Raw genomic sequence first — 21,926 nt, forward strand, 5'->3', positions numbered from 1 at the left:
GCAACTCGGTTAAGGAGCTGCCTGGAAGATCTCGGTGCCTGGATGGCTGCAAACTGGCTGAAGCTCAATGGGTCCAAGACAGAGGTGCTGGTGGTTGGCACCTCCTGCCCCCTCTGCTTCTGGACCCATGAGTTCGGGCCAGAGTCTCTAGGCACCTGCCCTACGCCTGCGGCAACAGTAAAAATCTTGGTGTGACGCTGTCGTCTTCTCTATCCATGGAACCCCAAGTGGGGGCCGTATGCAAGTCTGGTCATTTCAAACTGCGTATACTGCGCAAGGTGCTCCCTTTTGTGCCGACGGTATAACACGCTCCAGTGGTAGCTGCCTTAGTGCTGACCACCACGGACTACTGCAACTCCCTCTACTTGGGTCAGCCAGGCTATTTACTAATTGCCTCCAGCTGCTGCAAAATGCCACTGTTCGGGCGGTCATTCGTCCTCCGTTTAGAGCTCACATTACCCCGCTCCTTAGGCAACTGCACTGGCTGCCCATCGAGAAGTGCATGCTCTTTAAATCAATGTGTATTGTGCACCGTGCATTCTATAAGCAGGGTGCAGAATACTTCCAAACTAAATTTCCATGTTACGTGCTATCCCGTCCTCTGTGCTCTCAGTCTGCTTTTCTGATTTTCATTCCTCAAGTCAGACTCTCTCGTATTGGCGGCCGGGCTCTCTCTGTTATTGCCGCTAAAATCTGGAACAGTCTCCCACTGCCACTTCGAATGGTTGATAACTATCTGTCCTTTCGTCATGCTTTAAAGACTTATCTGTATTAGGCTCCTCTGAACAACTGCTGCTCTGTATCACTTAGCGCCAAGATACCTTCGGGTGTATGTGCGCTTTAGAAATGTATATAACATAACATAACTCAAGGTGTTGGAGAGGACAGGATCAGAAGAATAAAAGTCGTTGAATTTTGAACACATTCCCTGCAGCACGCTAAACAGTCTAACACTACTGTTGCCCCTGGCGTCATGTATCATGTCTAGGTGGTCATGGGATGAATTGGTCAGTCCTGGGGTTGGGCACAAGATTATTTCACTCTCTTGGCCTGGGGGCTATGGATATGTGATCTGAGTTCTGCACATTGTGGGAGATGATGGATAGAAGTGAGTGGCATCCCACAGTGCTAAGGAGCAGCGACTAAAAGGGCCATAGTTGGAAGGCGGTCGTTGCGCCTGCACATGCACTAAGGGGATGCTTCAGAGTATGCCAGGTGACACCGAATTACCTGCCCTTTTCTGAATAATCCATTTGATTTTCATTTGAATTTATTGAACATTACCTGAGTTTGGAGGAAGGTCTAAAGTTCATGTTAGTGTACCATTGTAAATAGCCTTAGTGTGAACTGGAAGTGAAGCAGAAACTAGTGTGGTGGTTTTATTGGTATGTGCGGTGTTTCTCGTGGTAGGTTAGCAACGATATTAGGAACGGACAACAACATGCAATTCACATGTGCACGGAAGCGGATTTGGAATGGCTGTGTCAAAAAATATTTGCAGCCTCCTTAGTACAGTCCGCAAGCAAATGAGTTGCTAGAGAGGACAAACAGAACGGTTGAGGAATAATTTCAGATGTCGCTGGAAGGTTAGTTCTCACAGAGGGAGACCTTAGAGAGCGTGTTATGATTAAACATAGTCATGTCCCGGCAGTAGTCACAAAATGGACATTTCTACCTACCCAAATGACCAGAATATTAAAACACCTGAATGAAACAACTTGGACTGTGAGATTGGCCAGCTCATGGAGCACCAATAAGTTCTATTTTCACCCCTTTACACGGTGAACAACCCCTCAACCAATACATTACATTTTGAGCACACATTGCTGTGAGTGCAGCACACCTGTTCTCAGTGGAGTAACTTTGCTGAAAATGTTGGGGGGGGGACATGACATCTGAAGAAAAGGTGCCCCAGCCAAATGAAAGGGGACAAAATGGTGTGCCATGAAAGTTCGGGGGGCAAACACCCCTGTCCCCCCCTAAAATTACACCCATGCCTGTTCTTCTATATTTCTATGCAAATGTGATTTAATGCTGTCCTGACTTAAGGGCCTCTTCAATCAGTAGCTGTGCTCCTTCTTGGAGGGTAACTTTGCCTCATTCGCCAGTAACTGAAACCCATCACCCTCCTTGTAGATGTGTGTATCAAGAGGACATTGTAATGTCAGAAAACACACTTTACAGTTACATAACATTACATCACGATGCACTTGCAAGATTTTCTGGTTGCACAAAATAGCCCTCAAACGTATGTATGGGTTTGGTGATCAGGCTCAAGAGTAGTGTGCCAATCACAGCCACTGACCCTCTCTGTGAGAGAATGAGTAGGCCAATCACAGCCACTGACCCTCTCTGTGAGAGAATGAGTAGGCCAATCACAGCCACTGACCCTCTCTGTGAGAGAATGAGTAGGCCAATCACAGCCACTGGCCCTCTCTGTGAGAGAATGAGTAGGCCAATCACAGCCACTGACCCTCTCTGTGAGAGAATGAGTGGGCCAATCAAAGCCATAACATATCTCTGGAGATTTGTTGGTCACGTGAAAGGTTTAGCTAAATGCATTTCTTTCTGTGGCTTATGCTTGGTTATTGGCGGGAGGTCTGGGCTGGTCTACAATAGGAGAGAGCAGGAGAGCTTCAGTTTTGACAGATCAGGTCACTATTTGGTATCATTGAGACATTTGATACTTATCTGTGACATTTTCTTCTTCATTATGATGTTCCTTAAATTACCTTGCCTTTAAGAAACCCTTTTGTAAAAACCCTTTAAGAATATTTGTCATACATTTCTTCCCTCCAGCGAAAAGACAAACATAGAAAAATAAGTCTCTTTGTGAAGACCCCTGATGAGAATCTGGGTTTATTTGAAAGACACTGGTCACTGCTGGGAGAATCACTTTGTCTATGTCTCCGAGCTCTGGAGTGGTTTCTTAAGTCTGGAGCCTGAGCCATGACCAGTATCTTCTTCCTCATCATCAGCAGCATTATTTGTATGATCAGTGGATGTGTCTGTTGTGATGGAGACCAGGAACTCCCCATCTCCTGCTCCTCTGCATTGTGGCTATTTCTCCGGGATCGCAAACTGCAATTCACGCTATTCTTCTGCACGAGAGAAAGTGGATTGAACCTCCACCTTTGGCTTCCAGCCCTGCACTGGAGAGGCATCATCTTGTACACTCCAGCGACGCGCCGCAGAACGGGCTGCATGTGCGAATGAGGCCTTCATTACAACCCATGCAGTGGCTGTGGCAAGTAGCCCATTCCTTGCCCGTGGAGGCCAAAGTGGTGGTAGTGTGGCAGCGCGGCTATTTCCATCTCAAGATACTCCGCAAAGCCCTCCTGCTTATTCCATTGCAGTTTCTGGCCCCGGTGGTCTCAGTGCTGGTTGTCTTATCTATTGACTACTGCAACTCTCTGTTTTTGTCACTGATGTGCCTAGCGTCTGCGTCGGTTACAAGTCCGTCAAAACTCGGCCGCCCGTGTGGCCACTTTCCCTCTCGTTGTCCCCACATCTCTCCCATGCTACGGAAGCTTCAATGGCTTCCGGTAGTCCAGCGTATACAATTTAAGGCACTGTGCCTTGTAAATCGCACCTTCTTTGGACAGGGGGCCGAACACCTCCAGTGAAAATTCCTTCTACATGTTCTCGCGCGTGCCTCCGCTCGGCTCGTACTCTTCTTGTTCCTATCCCTACGGTTAAACTTAGCCGGGTTGGTGGGTGCTCTTTTTCTGTCGCAGCAGCCATCTTGTGGAATTCTCTTCCTCGTTCACTGCGGGCTACGCTTTCGCCAGGCATTGAAAACGTACCCTTTTTGGCCTGTGCTCTTTCTCTTACTTCAGGAGTAGTGCCCAGATGCTTTTGGGTGAATGATGTGTCTTTAGAAGTTGCATTAACATAACACAACATTTCTGCATTCCTCCCTCTACCCCTGGCACGCTTGAGTGCTCCAGGCATGTTGGCAACTCCTGAGTCACTAAAAAAGATGCCATGTGTTTTGTACACTCAGTTGCAGCCCATCAATGGTAATCTCCTGCCTCCAACCAACTCTGCACCATCCTAGTGGCTGCCACACAAACTCTCATGTGTATATGCCACGCAAGGGGGGTCACTGGGACTTTCTCCTCCCTGAGGCCCAACAGGATACAGTCAACAAGCATTAGCGATAGCGCCTAATAGACACAGGGGCCGAAACATATGTAGACCATCTCAAGTGCCTTACTTACCCGGAGGCCGGATTTTAGGGGTCTCCACTGAAACAGTATGATTTTGTCTCCCAATTCCACTACCCGTACACAAGAACAATCTCTGAAGAGTAAGGCTTTTTAGTCTTTTTTTTTTTTTGTTCTGTGTGACAAATTCATTAATCTATTAAGAATCCAAGTCACGTACTAACCCCACCTAATGATAAGAGGTTGAACATAACTTTCTCAGTTAATACTTTACGACCAAAATAATCTGTTTTTACCTGTTTGTTTTAAGTATTGAATACATTTTGTTTTAAAATGAATGTGCTTGCTGTTATACAGTGAAACATTATAAATGTTCAAAGTATCATTTGTGTTGGCCTAAATCAATCGAGTGGACGCAGGGAGGGGTAATCAGTCCACTTTCACTTGTGTACATCCTCCCTAGAACTATACACACAAAGGCTCATATGCTGGACACACAGTTGCAGACACTGCATTGCGATCTCCTACTTCCAACGGAGAAGTCCGCCAGCACAGTAGTCACTGTAAACAAATGTCACATGCGTCTATTTCAAAAGTGGTGGTCACTGGCGGTCTCTCCAGCAAGCACTGTTACAAAAATACAAAAAGATGTCATGTTGGTTGCACAATCGAGTGCAGCCGTTGAATGCTACAGTCAGTGAATGGTACACTCGTTCGCTCTAACACACGGCTAACCATTCTATTCGAGTTCATTTTTTTTAGGCCAAACTGACTTGAACCACTCCACCTTAACCACAATGGATGGAAGCTTGGAACAGTCCAGTCCGCGCGACTTTGTGGACTTTTGAGTGCTTCGGGTGTTACCCAAATACGTTTGCACAAGACTAGAATGTAATGATAGCCAAACCTTGGTTTTTTTCTTGTTCTGTCTCTTCCTCTGAATGCCAATATGTCTATAGGCTTCGAGTACTGCTTCGCCACGCTTCTTCAAATAATGGGGGTCATGGAATAGGGTAAGGTCCGTCTACCCCTAGCCAGTGCCATGCGCCTCAATACCCTCACGCCCATCCTGTGCAGTTCCCGGAGGATTCGTCTCTCAAGCTTTTCACTTTGCTGTTCTGGATCTTAACTTCATGACTTTCAAGATTCCTTAAATTCGCTTATTTTAAAAGCAATGTCTTTACTTGAAAGGCCAATGTTAAAGGCATTGAAACGAGTTGTTCCACCTGCCCCTTACCCAATGTAGTAACCCTTTCTCAACCCTGGAACCCACGAGGGCAACTTTGCTTGCCTATAAGTCTCTGACTTCACCCGAAAATAAGCACATGGTCTCATGATCAACGACATCTACCGGATTAGCAGACTGTTTGCACTGTCTGGGTTCATTCCTGCAATGGCATGACTCAAAGCGCTTGCCCACTTGGACATTCTGTTAGCAGGGCGGCTTTCCTGCTCATGTTCCTGAGCAATGGTTAGCTTGAGTGACTGCCAGTCTGATCCAATGTGTCTTCTCTGCTAATTCATCCAGTCATTCATTTATCTTTTATAGCACGCTCAATACTGGAGACCAGTCGCTAAGCAGGGACCGGGATTGGAGCCTATGTTGCCCTGCGTAACTATCTGGCCCTAGCATTGCAGAGTGGGCTGGAGAGACGTAGGGCCAAAGGGAGTGGCGGTCATGAACGATGCCCAGTGCCAAGTAAGCATGCTTGTTGTTTAGGGAAAAGTGACATCCTGGCACCCCCCTCTGCTGGCAATGAGGCCAATGATTTAGCTGCTGCTTCTGATTATATCATGGCACCACCTGTTTCCAGCACCTTAGGGTGCCACCTGTTATTTCCTTGCCCTAGAACTGGTCATGAATGCACTAGATTCTTGCTAGAAGCAATGGCTGCCTCCCCAAGAATCGAATAGCTTGGATTGTTCAGGAATGGCCTTACACCTAAGCCCTCGGCATCCTGTTTAGAGGAAGCTGCAAACCCCCATCAGGCATTTAAGCCAGCGAGAAGTTGTAGACATGCACAGTGTTCACTTGGCATAGACACACACTATCTGATGTGTGGTAGGGATCCCTGGGTCCTTATACTCTACCTCCTGCTTGCTACTTACAACCAAACCATAAAAAGTCTGACGTTGTATTCATGTTTTCCTAATACAGTTCACATAGAGGATTGTGCGAGCTGCCAGATGATAATAATATAAAGCTTTGAGCAAGTTGCCAGATGATAATAACCAAAAAAGAGCCTTGATTTTGCAAGTTGCTAGATGATAATAACTGACATAGTGTTAGTAGGATAGTTCAGGGGCATCACTAGCAACACAGGTGCGAAACACGGCCACGCCCTACGAAGGTGGACTCCGGCATGAAGCTTCATATAAAAAAGCAATTTAATTTCTTCCCTTTTTATATGATCATTGGGCAAACTGCCAGATAATAATAACTAACATAGAGAATTGAGCAAGCTGCCAGATGATAATAACAGAGAGAATTGAGCAAGCTGCCAGATTATAACTAACATAGAGAATTGAGCATGCTGCCAGATGATAATAACGAACATAGAGAATTGAGCATGCTGCCAGATGATAATAACTAATATAGAGAATTGAGCAAGCTGCCAGATGATAATAACAGAGAGAATTGAGCAAACTGCCAGATTATAACTAACATAGCTAACATAGAGAATTGAGCATGCTGCCAGATGATAATAACTAACAGAGAATTGAGCATGCTGCCAGATGATAATAACTAACAGAGAATTGAGCAAGATGATAATAACTAACATAGAGAATTGAGCATGCTGCCAGATGATAATAACTAACATAGAGAATTGAGCAAGCTGCCAGATGATAATAACAGAGAGAATTGAGCAAGCTGCCAGATTATAACTAACATAGAGAATTGAGCATGCTGCCAGATGATAATAACGAACATAGAGAATTGAGCATGCTGCCAGATGATAATAACTAATATAGAGAATTGAGCAAGCTGCCAGATGATAATAACAGAGAGAATTGAGCAAACTGCCAGATTATAACTAACATAGCTAACATAGAGAATTGAGCATGCTGCCAGATGATAATAACTAACAGAGAATTGAGCATGCTGCCAGATGATAATAACTAACAGAGAATTGAGCAAGATGATAATAACTAACATAGAGAATTGAGCATGCTGCCAGATGATAATAACTAACATAGAGAATTGAGCAAGCTGCCAGATGATAATAACAGAGATAATTGAGCAAGCTGCCAGATTATAACTAACATAGAGAATTGAGCATGCTGCCAGATGATAATAACTAACATAGAGAATTGAGCAAGCTGCCAGATGATAATAACGTGTGGTTGGGAGCTGAACATGCAACCCAGAGCTTTCTAAGTCATTTCTGCCCCCACTCCCACCTATAAAAAGAATCCCTGGCCATGTTTGGGTTCTGGTGGCAGCAGAAGAGTCAGAGGGCTCCCTTTAGTCGTATGGCCTCAGCTGGATCACGTCCTGCCAGTCTGCATTGGCCACTTTGTATGAGAAAGAGGGCGCAGATCAGAGAAACCGGTCTGTCTGGCATGCTCGCGGCAGACGCATTTCCGTGCCAGCAATCACCGTGCGCACCCCGTCTCCAAGCTCCACATGCCTGCCAGCATCATAAATGCAGTCAAGTCTTAACGGCACTTTGCACCCAGTGGGAAAGGAAACATGCATTTTAATGTGCATTTAATATTTCTAGGGCTCCCTCTTATTACGTGTGCCTTTTGTTCTCTGCACGCCGCGCCAGGCCGGCAAGGATGCCAGAGTGCATTCGAACAGCAGCCTGCGGAATCGATTTCAGGGGCGCTGATGTACCCGGTGTTACATGCACTGTGGGCCAGAGAGGGAGGTTATGTGCAATCGCGAGCCTGGTTAATCCCTTCCACAGCCCGTCTGTTCCTTGAAGGGAATTTTGATGTGGAAATCAGGGGGCCCGGCAGCTCAACCTCTCAAATTCAGCAGACAGGAGCAGTGGCAGTGGGTGACATGAGGGGCGGGGGGCAAAGGAGGACGTGCCCAAAGGGAAAGCTGTTACCAACCTGGCACCTGCTTGGTGTCTCCAGCCTTCCTCTTTATGCCTTTCCTGTCTTCCTCCAAGGGCCTGATTCCAGGAACATTTGTCAATGGGATTGCGGCCAATATAACAGGCTTCTGTGAATCAGGCCCTAAGACCCCTTCTTTGTCCATAAAAAAAGAAACTTGGTGGCCTGCTAAGCCCCACGTGCAGTTTTACTTGTATTCATAGTTGTTTTAATTTTATTTATTTTTCATACAAATACAGCACAGTCAAAACAAATCACGTATTGAGTGGTATCCAGCGATATTATCGAAAACATTTTACCGCCATTTTTTTTTTTTACGGAACCGAAACAACAAATTAACACTGAATAAAAAAGAAATATATGCATATACAAGGTGTGGTGTAAGGCCTTAAAACACGTGGGGAGGCGCTAGGGGGGGAGGGAGTTATAAACATAGGAAAACAGGAGGCTTTGGGGGCGACCCCCCCATAATAATAACATTTCTAAAAATCAGATTTTTTCGCTGTTTTTGTTTTGTTACATTTTTTTTCGATAAAAATGTTCTCGAATAAAACACATAGAACCGTACTCCGTACTGAGTGCCCTGTAACGTGTCGTCTTTTTGTCCTAACCCGTTCCTCTGTTGGGATGTGTTTGTCATTCTGCCAAACCGGACCTTGTTTCCCTGTGTCTAATAGGGCATTCGGGTAGCAGCTTGGGAACCTGTACAGTACGCTACTGGAAGATACCCTCAATCAAACAAGCTGTGGCAAGCAGCCTGCACAGCAGGCAGGAGTGTCTATGAAGGCGTAGCACCACAATACAGACTGGCCCGCTGCAAGGTCGGTCAGCACCATGCTGGCTGTGGCGAGCGGCCTGCACAGTAGGCAGGAGTGTCTATGAAGGCGTAGCACCACAATACGGACTGGCCCGCTGCAAGGTCGGTCAGCACCATGCTGGCTGTGGCAAGCAGCCTGCACAGTAGGCAGGAGTGTCTATGAAGGCGTAGCACCACAATACAGACTGGCCCGCTGCAAGGTTGGTCAGCACCCTGCTGGTTGTGGCGAGCGCCCTGCACAGTAGGCAGGAGTGTCTATGAAGGCGTAGCACCACAATACGGAGTGGGCCGCTGCAAGGTCGGTCAGCACCCTGCTGGCTGTGGCAAGCAGCCTGCACAGTAGGAAGGAGTGTCTATGAAGGCGTAGCACCACAGTAAGGACTGGGCTGCTGGAATGTCGGTAAGCACCCTGCTAGCTCTGGCGAGCGGCCTGCACAGTAGGCAGGAGTGTCTATGAAGGCGTAGCACCACAATACGGACTGGGCTGCTGCAAGGTCGGTCAGCACCCTGCTGGTTGTGGCGAGCAGCCTGCACAGTAGGCAGGAGTGTCTATGAAGGCGTAGCACCACAATACAGACTGGGCCGCTGCAAGGTCGGCCAGCACCATGCTGGCTGTGGCGAGCGGCCTGCACGGTAGGCAGGAGTGTCTATAAAGGGGTAGCACCACAATACGAAGTGGGCTGCTGCAAGGTCGGTCAGGACCCTGCTGGCTGTGGCGAGCGGCCTGCACAGTAGGCATGAGTGTCTTTGAAGGCGTAGCACCACAGTAAGGACATGGCCGCTGGAATGTCAGTCAGCACCCTGCTGGCTGTGACAAGCAGCCTGCACAGTAGGCAGGAGTGTCAATGAAGGCGTACCACCACAGCACAGACTGGGCCGCTGCAAGGTCGGTCAGCACCCTGCTGTCTGCGGCAAACAGCCTGCACAGTAGGCAAGAGTGTCTATGAAGGCATAGCACCACAGCACAGCACCTACTTGGGCCGCTGCAAGGTCGGTCAGCACCCTGCTGGCTGTGGCAAGCAGCCTGCACAGTAGGCAGAAGTGTCTATTAAGGCGTAGCACCACAGTACGGACTGGGTCACTGCAAGGTCGTCCAGCACCCTGCTGGCTGTGGCAAGCAGCGTGCTCAGTAGGCAGGAGTGTCTATGAAGGCGTAGCACCACAATACGGACTGGGCCGGTGCCATGTTGGTCAGCGCACTGCTGGCTGTAGCAAGCAGTCTGCAGAGTAGGTAGGAGTGTCTATAAAGGCGTAGCACCACAGTACGGACTGGGCTGCTGCAAGGTCAGTCAGCACCCTGCTGGCTGTGGCGAGAGGCCTGCACAGTAGGCAGGAGTGTCTATGAAGGCGTAGCACCACAATACGGACTGGGCTGCTGCAAGGTCAGTCAGCACCCTGCTGGCTGTGGCAAGCAGCCTGCACAGTAGGCAGGAGTGTCTATGAAGGCGTAGAACCACAATACGGACTGGGCTGCTGCAAGGTCGGTCAGCACCCTGCTGGCTGTGGCGAGCAGGCCTGCGCAGTAGGCAGTAGTGTCTATGAAGGTGTAGCACCACAATACAGACTGGGCCGCTGCAAGGTCGGTCAGCAGCCTGCTGGCTGTGGCGAGCAGCCTGCTCAGTAGGCAGGAGTGCCTATGAAGGCGTAGCACCACAACACGGACTGGGCTACTGCAAGGTTGGTCAGCACCTTGCTGTCTGTGGCAAGCAGCCTGCTCAGTAGGCAGTAGTGTCTATGAAGGCGTAGCAACACAATACAGACTGGGCCGCTGCAAGGTCGGTCAGCACCATGCTGGCTGTAACAAGTAGCCTGCACAGTAGGCAGGAGTGTCTATGAAGGCGTAGCACCACAGCACGGTCTGGGCTGGTGCAAGTCCATCAGCACCCTGCTGGCTTTGGAAAGCAGCCTGCACAGTAAGCATGAGTGTCTATGAAGGCGTAGCACCACAGTACAGACTGGGCCACTGCAAGGTCGGTCACCACCCTGCTAGCTGCGACAAGCAGCCTGCACAGTAGGCAGGAGTGTCTGTGAAGGCGTAGCACCACAGTACAGACTGGGCTGCTGCAAGGTTGGTCAGCACCCTGCTGGCTGTGGTAGGCAGCCTGCACAGTCAGCAGGACTGTCTTTGAAGGTGTAGCACCACAGTACGGACTCGGCTGCTGCAAGGTCGGTCAGCACCCTGCTGGCTGTGGCAAGCAGCCTTCACAGTAGGCAGGAGCGTCTATGAAGGCGCAGCAACACAGCACAGACTGGGCCGCTGCAAGGTCGGTCACCACCCTGCTAGCTGCGACAAGCAGCCTGCACAGTAGGCAGGAGTGTCTGTGAAGGCGTAGCACCACAGTACAGACTGGGCTGCTGCAAGGTTGGTCAGCACCCTGCTTGCTGTGGTAGGCAGCCTGCACAGTCAGCAGGACTGTCTTTGAAGGTGTAGCACCACAGTACGGACTGGGCCGCTGCCAGGTCTGTCAGCACCCTGATGGCTGCGACAAGCAGCCTTCACAGTAGGCAGGAGCGTCTATGAAGGCGCAGCAACACAGCACAGACTGGGCCGCTGCAAGGTCGGTCAGCACCCTGCTGGCTGTGGCAAACAGCCTGCACAGTAGGCAGGAGTGTCTATGAAGGCGTAGCACCACAGCACAGCACCGACTGGGCCACTGCAAGGTCAGTCAGCACCCTGCTGGCTGTGGCAAGCAGCCTGCACAGTAGGCAGGAGTGTCTATGAAGGCGTAGCACCACAGTAGGGACTGGGCCACTGCAAGGTCGTTCAGCACCCTGCTGGCTGTGGCAAGCAGCGTGCACAGTAGGCAGGAGTGTCTATGAAGGCGTTGCACCACAGTACGGACTGGGCCGCTGCAAGGTCGGTCAGCACCCTGCTGGCTGTTGCAAGGTAGCAAGCAGCTTGCAAAGTAGGCAGGAGTATGGACTGGGCCGCTGCAAGGTCGGTCAGCACCCTGCTGGCTGTGGCAAGCAGCCTGCACCGTAGGCAGGAGTATGGACTGGGCCGCTGCAAGGTCGGTCAGCACCCTGCTGGCTGTAGCAAGCAGCCTGCACAGTAGGCAGGAGTGTCTATGAAGGCGTAGCACCACAATACGGACTGGGCCGGTGCCAGGTCGGTCAGCACCCTGCTGGCTGTAGCAAGCAACCTTCACAGTAGGCAGGAGTGTCTATGAAGGCATAGCACCACAGTACGGACTGGGCCGCTGCAAGGTCGGTCAGCGCCCTGATGTCTGCGGCAAGCAGCCTCCACAGTAGGCAGGAGTGTCTATGAAGGCGTAGCACCACAGTAAGGACTGGGCCGCTGGAATGTCAGTCAGCACCCTGCTGGCTGTGACAAGCAGCCTGCACAGTAGGCAGGAGTGTCTATGAAGGCGTACCACCACAGCACAGACTGGGCCGCTGCAAGGTCGGTCAGCACCCTGCTGTCTGCGGCAAACAGCCTGCACAATAGGCAATAGTGTCTATGAAGGCATAGCACCACAGCACAGCACCTACTTGGGCCGCTGCAAGGTTGGTCAGCACCCTGCTGGCTTTGGCCAGCAGCCTGCACATCAGGCAGGAGTGTCTATGAAGGCGTAGCACCACAGTATGGACTGGTCCGCTGCAAGGTCGGTCAGCACCCTGCTGGCTGTGGCAAGCAGCCTGCACAGTAGGCAGGAGTAGGGATTGGGCCGCTGCAAGGTCGGTCAGCACCCTGCTGGCTGTGGCAAGCAGCCTGCACATTAGGCAGGAGTGTCTATGAAGGAGTAGCACCACAATACAGACTGGGTCGCTGCAAGGTCGGTCAGCACCCTGCTGGGTGTGCATGCAGCGTGCAAAGTAGGCAGGAGTGTCTATGAAGGCATAGCACCACAGTACGGACTGGGCCGCTGCAAGGTCAGTCAGAACCCTGCTGGCTGTGGCAAGCAGTCTGCACAGTAGGCAGGAGTATGGACTGGGCCGCTGCATGGTCGGTCAGCACCCTGCTGGCTGTGGCAAGCAGCCTGCACAGTAGGCAGGCGTGTCTATGAAGGCGTAGCACCACAATACGGACTGGGCCGGTGCCAGGTCGGTCAGCAACCTGCTGGCTGTAGCAAGCAGCCTTCACAGTAGGCTGGAGTGTCTATGAAGGCGTAGCACCACAGTATAGACTGGGCCGGTGAAAGGATTGTTGCTGCCCTGAACAAGGGTGTATTTTCCCATCCAGCACTATAAATTCCATGTACATACACACACAAGTGCAGCATTGATAGCAGCACTAAACGCTACTATCACACACAGAACAGGTACAGGACGAGTAGCACCAGTACCTGGTCTCGCACGCGAACCTATAACAGTTCCTAACAGTATGGGCTTTCCTCAAAAATATAGTACATACAGTTACTACAAGGGCAGGGCCAGCACAGCCAACCATCGCAAAAAGGACAAGTACCGTTCTGCATTGCCAGCTCTCTTCAAATGAGTACAGTATGCACAGGGCTAGGGCAAACTTCCTTAACAACAGGGTACATGTTTACCATAATCATTATTGTGCAAGCTTCCTACAAACACCATCAGATACAGCAAGAGCAGGGCCAGTGAAAGATTTCCACCCAAACAGGTGCAATTGGTGCACGGCTACTGCAAACACCTCTAACAAAGCAAGTGCACGGACAGCATGGACAAGGCTAGTGCAAGCTTCACACACAAACAGGTTTAGCAAGGACAGGGCGAGAGCCAGCTTCTCTCAAAGATTGTTCAGCATAGGAAAGCGTCAGTGCAATTTCCTTGCACATGTTTACTGGAATGGCATTCTGGCGCCAGTGCATGGTTACCTTGCAAGTATGCACCATTTGCAGGGGGCCTACTGTGCAGACATGCATGCGTTCTGCACTCCATCTCGGCAGTATCCCTCTGTCGGTCCAACCTGTGCAAGGACGAGGTTAGGACAATGGGGAGGTAAGTGCAGCTGTTCTTGAGGCTCTCACAAACACGTGGCCCTTTATAGCAGCGGTGCACATCAAGCAAAGCACCGTCCGGGGCCCCTCTATTCACCGGCAGCCCCAGGGCCTGTTTCTTCAGCCCTTCTTTTAAGTGACCCTACATTGGAGAGTCAGAGCTTGTGTATCATCAACTTAACTTTGTTCTGCAATGACCTTCCGGGATTTTCATTTTATTTTTATTTCATTGTTTTTTTACAACGCGCCTAATATCGTACCCGAGTTTGGTTTCTAAGCGCTAATCTTTGATTTCATACCTCTGTTGCTTGGCGTGGTCTTACTTCCAAGACCAGCGCATTGCCCCTGTGCTATCCTCCGTTCACTGGGAGATGTTCAATTAGTTCAAGGCCCCTCACTGTACAGCTTAGTATACAACATTAGAGGACCCATGTGAAAGATTGCCAGGCTGGCAAAGTTGGACATGGACCTACTGGCAGTAAGCATGCTTGTCTTATTTTTATGAACCGGCGCTAGAGCTATATTCACGGACATACCTAGGTAAGACCTAACCACTGTGTTTCTGTATTACTTGGAACGTTGCCATACACAATAGTGAAGCAATTTGGCAGTTTTTGTTTGCTAACTTTTCGGTAAAGGTTAGGTAATGTTTGCAGCTATGGCTTCACCCGCCTGCAGACTTCCCCTGGGTGGTAGCGGTGCAAGGCAAAATAACATAACCTACTGCTTATGGTCATTTCATCTAAAACAATTGCATCTAATGCCATTCAATCGAACGTTTTCCATCTAAAAGGTTTCCATCCAATGCATTTTTGTTTCTTTTGTCCCCCCAAACTCCAGTTTTTTCACCCTTTAAAATGCACCTGGACAAAAATTAACCCTTTACTCCTCAAAAGCATGCATTAGATGGACATTTTCTTAGATGGAAACATTTCGATGGAGTGGTATTAGATGGAATGGGTTTAGATGAATTGACTAGATATCTAACCTACCATTAGATAACATACACAACATGGCAACTTGCCTTTCGCGTGTGCCTCCTATTTATTCTTGCACTAGTCTTAAAGTTGCATAAATACTTCAGCTTGAGAGCAAAAGCTGCAGCACATCATTGCAAGAGTACCGAAAGGCATCCCTTCCAGCACTGCTTACCAAGGAGGTCTAGCAGGCTGCTGTTTATGCTAGTGAAAAAGTGCAGGAAATGTGCTGCAAGCAAAGCAGACTTCTTCTAGTCCCTGTAGCCCATCCCGTATCCCTCCTGCAAGAGCAGGTTTATGATTCGACTGGCCCACAATCTGCCTCCAGAAGTTCCAGGTGGGATCCGCCAGGTGGGATCAACTGAATCTATGTGTTCACTGCGCTGCCCGTAACTGCACTGATGAAAATGTCAATGCGACTTACGATGCAGTGATCAGATAGATCACTTTTGCTGACAATCCTCCAACCCCCACCCGACCCCACCTACCTTTACTGTAAGCAACTTCAATTCAACACTACAGCTAAGTCAATGCCTAGTCTGGGATGCTGATGGAAGCCCTTATTGATGTATTTTTATTTCCAGTTCATTTACTCTGGATGACAACCCTTTTATAACACCCCTCTGTCAGAATCCCCCCGACCCCGCTGAGCCAAGAAGTAGGTTTGTTTTGAAAATTTAAAAGGTTTATTTGAAAATTAAACAATATATATCTATCACACTTTTATAGTAAATTAATGTTTGATAGCACACTTGTGAAGATGATAGTGATCAACAATGGATAATGTTACAGAGGATAAAGAGGATAAAGTAGCTAAGAATGCTTGTATGGCTTCAAGGACAATGCAATGACGAATGAAAATGCAGTACAGAAAATAAACTTGATATGACTTCAACAAAAGACAATGTAATCACTTTTCTTTGACAATTCACCCCGCCCCTATGCAAGGTAAAGAGATGGGAGGAAAGCACACAGTTCTCAGGAATGCAATGAAATATAATTCAGTTCTCCCCTAGCAAGCTTAGAGGAAAACAGGTAGGAGTTTTAAACACAGGCAACATCCTTTTATGTGGTTGCAATTAAGTGAAAAATATGCTAAAAAGGCTTTTAATTCCCTATAGAGGTTCAGGGTGAGTGACAGCTACTTAAATTAATTCAGGATCACTTTAGCAATGCTCTATGAATGATTGTCAGGTTGCACACGAATTTCAGCAAGGAAAGCAAGGACAAATATTTTTACACGTGGCTGAAATTAAGCAAAATGTCAAATCGCGGCAAATTTAGTCACGTGCGTCGAGCGCAATTACGGAGGCACTATAAGGAAGTTGGTTCTAGGCTCGTTGGAAAGTTTAGAATCTTAGCTTTAAGATGACAGTTAAAACTCGCTTTCAGTTTTAAAGATGACAGAATGACATGATTCTAGGAGGCAGCAGGCTAAAATAGTTTGGATTAGATTATTTTAAACTAAGAGATTGGTTTTGGCACAGTGCTAGCTGGGTACTCACACTAGATTTTGGACAGGAATGCGACTTCATCACCGATCGGGTCAGGATTGGCTGGACTTCTGCTGGCGGTTCTTCACAGCGATCTGGTCTCTGGGTCTCTGGTTCTGTTATCGGTTCTGCTAGCGGTTCCGGATACAGCACTGCTTTCTGGATACTGCTACAGGTTCTTGCAAAAGTTCTTGGCAAAGAATTCAAACAGCTCGCCCGGCTGTTGAATAGTTTGGTTGGTTTTGAGGCCTGCTGAAGAGGATTCAGCTTGTGGATTCAGGCCTCTCTGCTACAAATTCTGGAGTTAATTTCTGGTCTCTGGAGATTGATGGATTTGAAGTCTGGATCTCTGGATGTGAAGTCTGAAGTCTCCCGGCAAAGCGTCCCGCAAGGAAGTGGAAAGTGAATGTGTCTACCTGGCTTTCAATGTTCCTTTTATGTGTTTTGAAAATGGGTGTGTGCCTGGGCCTAGCTAAGCCTGCCCCTCTCACTTATCATTGGCCAAGCTTTCCTCTCTCCCTTGATTGGGGGAAAGAAATGGAGTGTCAGAGTGATGCTGTAGGTTTTATGGTCAGAGGAACCTCCCCTTGTCGAAATGCACACAAATCTATTTCTGACCCAAATACATATTTATCTATGTACCATTTTTCTAATATTATAGGTCCAGTTAACATATTTTCTGTAGCACCAAACCATCCGATCCCTGTCTTTGTACGATGTCGTGTCCACTCATGACAGAATTCTCCTCTTTTCATCCAGATAACGACCTCTAAACCTTTCCAGATTTTACACAAATGTGCACCAGGGATATGGGTTTCAGATGATAAAGTGTCAGATTTTCAACATACAGACATTTGGAGTAACAACCTTTTTTTCCGCTACTATCCCCAAGAACATACCACAGGGTCCTAATACCTCTTAAAATGTGCACAGAAAAATCGCAAGAATGATGATGTTATTTATATAATTTTGACAAGTCTGCACTGTGAATTATCCATCTTTTTAAAATCATGCTCTGGCCCCAAAGGGGTGTGGTTTTCCAAAGCACATGGTGGAATTTCTGGTTTATCCACTTCCCCCAAGCTCAGCTGGCTCTCACAGGCACTGCCCCTCCCAGTTTCTCCCAAGAGGAAGCCACTTTACGGCCCCCCCAATATAACATTTGCCTGAGCCACTGACAGTGCTTTGTTTAGTTTCCTGTAGTCCCCAGGTGCCACTCCCATAATTCAATCAGAGAGGTGTCATCTCCTTTTGGCAGGGGCAGCAGAATGCAGCCAGGCCTGGGAAGAGTGGCTGAGCAGGTTTCACTCCTGTCAGGGGTAGTTGCCGGGCAGAATTCACTCTCTTCAGCCAGGCTTCAGCTAAATGTCCCTTTAGTTCCCAGTTTTCTACATTCAAATCCAACTTACAATTTTTGCACATGCAGATAGAATGCTGATTCTAAGTTCAAAACTATGACATTTAAACAATTGCAACCTATGTGACACTCACAAGTAGGTCACTCATTTATTCTAAACATTTCGATTTTAGTGGCTTTAAACCCAAATTCACTTACGCTGCTGACATCCCCAGCTATTTTTTATATATACATTAAATAATGATTTCCTTCAAGTCATTTCAGAATATAGTTTTACATTGTATCCACTTCTTAGCAAGTCTTTCCTTGGCCTGGTTTGGGTTCATTTGTTCAGTTTTACACAAAAGTCTGGTGGTTTTAAAACGCCGGCTTTCTGATAGTGGTGAGCACCAGTATTGCATCCATTTTGACATTAAGAAAATTAATTCCCCACAGTTCTGGGTTGCTTTTGGCAATCAGCATTTCCATTCCCAATGGTTTCAGGCTACTGTGTGTGTAGCCCAATGGTGGTTTTAGGCAGTGCCCTCCTGTGCTCACAACATAGGCAAAAATGGGTGGCAGCCTATTCTTCATGTTTTCCCTGTGCACTCTCTGGGGAGTTCTGGCCATCATGATGTTTTCAATGCCAGTATTGCACAGTTTTATGGTAGGGCTTGGATGCATGGGTAAAAACATCCCACATTACCACGGCACATTTATGTGTGCGCTGCCGACTCTTGTCCCCCGCTTACCATAATGGTAAGCGAGGGATACTGCTGCAACTCCCAACTCCCGTTTCTTCGAGTGACCAAGGAGAGTGGGGGACACCTCCGCAACCCCCGCTCTGCTTGAGCACAGTAATGGGGGATCGGGATTTTTGAAGTGCACACAGGTGCAGTTTACATACCGGGCGACATTGTAGAGTCGGAGTAATGGTAAGATTCCGGTCTACTGTGAGCTGCCTGGTGTGAAGGACCTGGTTCTACAAATGGTATTGTTTCAAGACCTGTTACTGTTAGCCCTTGTGGGATGTATTGACCCACTCCGCTATGCAATGCAGCATCACCCTGCCAGTTATGGGGAAAGAAACAGCAACAATGGCAGCAAAACCCTTGTGCGTGCCAAAAACCTACAAAAACCTAGGAATGCACAACCTGCCACCCATGGTACATGTGCGGTGGAATAGAGCACACCCTGCAGAAATGTCCCAGGGGACTCCATGACCAGCGAACAGAGTGCAGAGAGAAAAGCAGCACTTCGCAAGCAAAACCCCAAAATGTGCCTACGAATGACATTTGCTTTATTGCCAAAAACCTCAAAAATGCCCATACCACAACACTTTTCAACATTCACAATCTTGCCTGGTGCTAAATTTTATGTATCAAATGAAGCATTGTGAAACATACAAAGTCTGTGAACTGACAGCCTATGCCAAAATCTGGGTGCAGTACCCGGGGATACCTGAATGACAGCTGTCAGATGAGTACTTTAAAAGGGACCTAAAACTAAAAAGTCTGCTGGATTAGCAAAAATAAACAGGATTGTTGCCAAAAAGGAATACAGATTTTAGTTGTGTTTTTTCCCAAAGATTTTAAGGCCAAGAAAGAAATGTATTTATGTTTTATGAGTTCTGTGAATGGAAAAAGTACTTTGTCGGCATAGAACTACTCAATGGCTAATATCCTCGTCTGTCGGCATAGAACTGCTCAATGAGTGATATCCTTGTCTGTCGGCATAGAACTACTCAATGGCTGATATCCTCGTCTGTCAGCATAGAATAGACCTGCTCAATGACTGATATCCTTGTCTGTCGGCATAGAACTACTCAATGGCTGATATCCTCGTCTGTCGGCATAGAACTACTCAGTGGCTGATATCCTCGTCTGTCGGCATAGCACTGCTCAATGATATCCTTGTCTGTCAGCATAGAACTGCTCAATGTGTAGGGGACCACAAATGCGATTCTCTCTCACCCAAATCCACCTACAAACACATTGAGACCTCGATGAACCACCATTGGATGTGATCTTTGGCACCCCACATGAGCGGCCTAAACTTAGTCTGCAATACCAGGCATTTCCAATCAAAGATTCCAACATCCAGGTGTCTACTAACGGATGCAGACTCCCACACCAATCAAACAGTCAAAAACTGCCATTACTATCTGCGATTGCTTAAAAATCTTCACCCATTCCTATTGGACCATAACTGTGCCTCTGTTGCACGGGCAACAATTCTTTCTAGATTGGACTACGGGAACGCCTTACTCATTGGATCGTGCAAAAAGAACATAAGAGCACTCCAAGTAATTCAAAATTATGCGGTAAGGATTGGTAAGGGAAAATCCAAAAACCACCTCATCATAGTCAGCAAGATCTCCACTGGCAACCTAATGCAGCTCGATTGAAATTCAAGCCATCCATACTTGTGCAGAAATCCCTACTTGGAAACTCACCTTGTTACAAAAAAGATCTTGTGACACAATACGAGCCTACCAGAACATTCCGCTCCTCAGCTCTAGCCAAGCTTAAGATTCACAAATTCAAATTTCCCACCAGCCTGGAGGGATCCTTTCTGGTTCAGGCTGCTAAGATATGAAATGTCCTCCCTGTTGAATTAAGACTGCAAAGGGAAATAAACTTTATTCGACATTCACTGAAAACCTTTTTCTGCGGAGTCCCCATGTACTCTGACCATTGGAAATGCTAACGTTTGTCCCGTTCTCATTTCTGTTGTCCTGTGTTTATGTCCCGGCGCCCAGATACCTGCGGGTTCCTGGCATCTTACAAGTAAATGAATAAATAAATAAATACATAATATCCATTACTGTCGGCATAGAACTGCTCAATGAATGATATCCATTTTTGTCGGCAATCAATTTTTGTCGGCATAGAACTGCTCAATTACTGATAGCCTTGTCAGACAGTTGGTGAATAATACTAAATTGAAATATCATTCGAATTGAAGCGCCTGCAGAAAATAGCGGTGCAAAAAAGTGCCCAGAATGTCTATGCATCCTCCTGATCTGATTCTCCATGGGAAGAGTGCGCAGGAAAGCGTGGATTTCCCCTTGCTTCCAAGGAGCCCAGTGATGATCCCCATGGAATGGCTGGGATTCCAGGGATTGAGCATGGCTTTTCTGGCGCCAGCAGAAACCAGGGGCAGTTTGTGGAAATCAATGAGGCAATAACATTTCTGCCATGGCGGCCATGATCGCAGATCTCTGCATCGTTGATGTGCACATGGTGGAGATCACGCAGAATTGTGCATGCCCCAATGTGAATGATGCAGAAATCTGGTCGGATCCAATGTTTCCACACCATTGTCTTCAAGCAACTGGACATTCCCTGATTCATCTCAACCAGCACACAGCTAGGCACACAGATAGGCTTGAATCACAGGAAACTGGGAAAGCAGTAGTGGTTGAGCGGCTTTCCAGCGGTGGAGCGGTAGGCATCAGAATTAAACTATGCATGTCTGCAAGCATCCTACAGACAACAAGTCTCTCTGGGTCAACACGTATAAGGTCCTATGGAACGGGGCCAGCTATGGCTGAATGGCATTGAGTTTACTGCCAATGCCTTGGAGTGAGAAACTCCATCTGAATAGTGGGAGCAACCTGCCTCCTCGCACACCTTTCACTCCTTCCCTTCTCTAGGGGTTTCTACCTTTTTCCTTCTGTTTTTTTTCTTCACCCCCTTTTCATCATTTCCAAAGGTTTACATGGTTTTGTCATGTCTACGTTCATCCCTTTCTCTTCCCCTCCTGTCCCCTCCGTTTCCCAATCACTTTTTCTTTTTCGCGTACCCAGACCCCAGTCAGCTACAACTCGCTTCTGTTCTTTCTCCTTTCTGGTTCCAAAGCATTCAAACTCTCCAACTTTGGACATCCATTCCTTGTTCTCTCTTCGTGTCTTTCATATTTGCATAAAAAATAACTTCCTTGCCTCTCTGTCCAACTCGTAGTTTTCTTACGTGCTTTCCGCTTTCCCTGCTTTCTGCCTACGGCCACCGTGACCATTATATTAATTCTGTTGCCTATAACAATTAAAACCAATAAACACAAATAAACAAATGCACAGGTTTTGGAAAGTGTTAGTGGGTTTCAAAGTCCAGGACCGACATCATTCAGCTCAGTGGGCTGGATATCATTG

Source organism: Ambystoma mexicanum, chromosome 5p (assembly GCF_040938575.1).
Source record: "Ambystoma mexicanum isolate Mex_15411 chromosome 5p, UKY_AmexF1_1, whole genome shotgun sequence".
Taxonomy (NCBI): Eukaryota; Metazoa; Chordata; class Amphibia; order Caudata; family Ambystomatidae; genus Ambystoma; species Ambystoma mexicanum.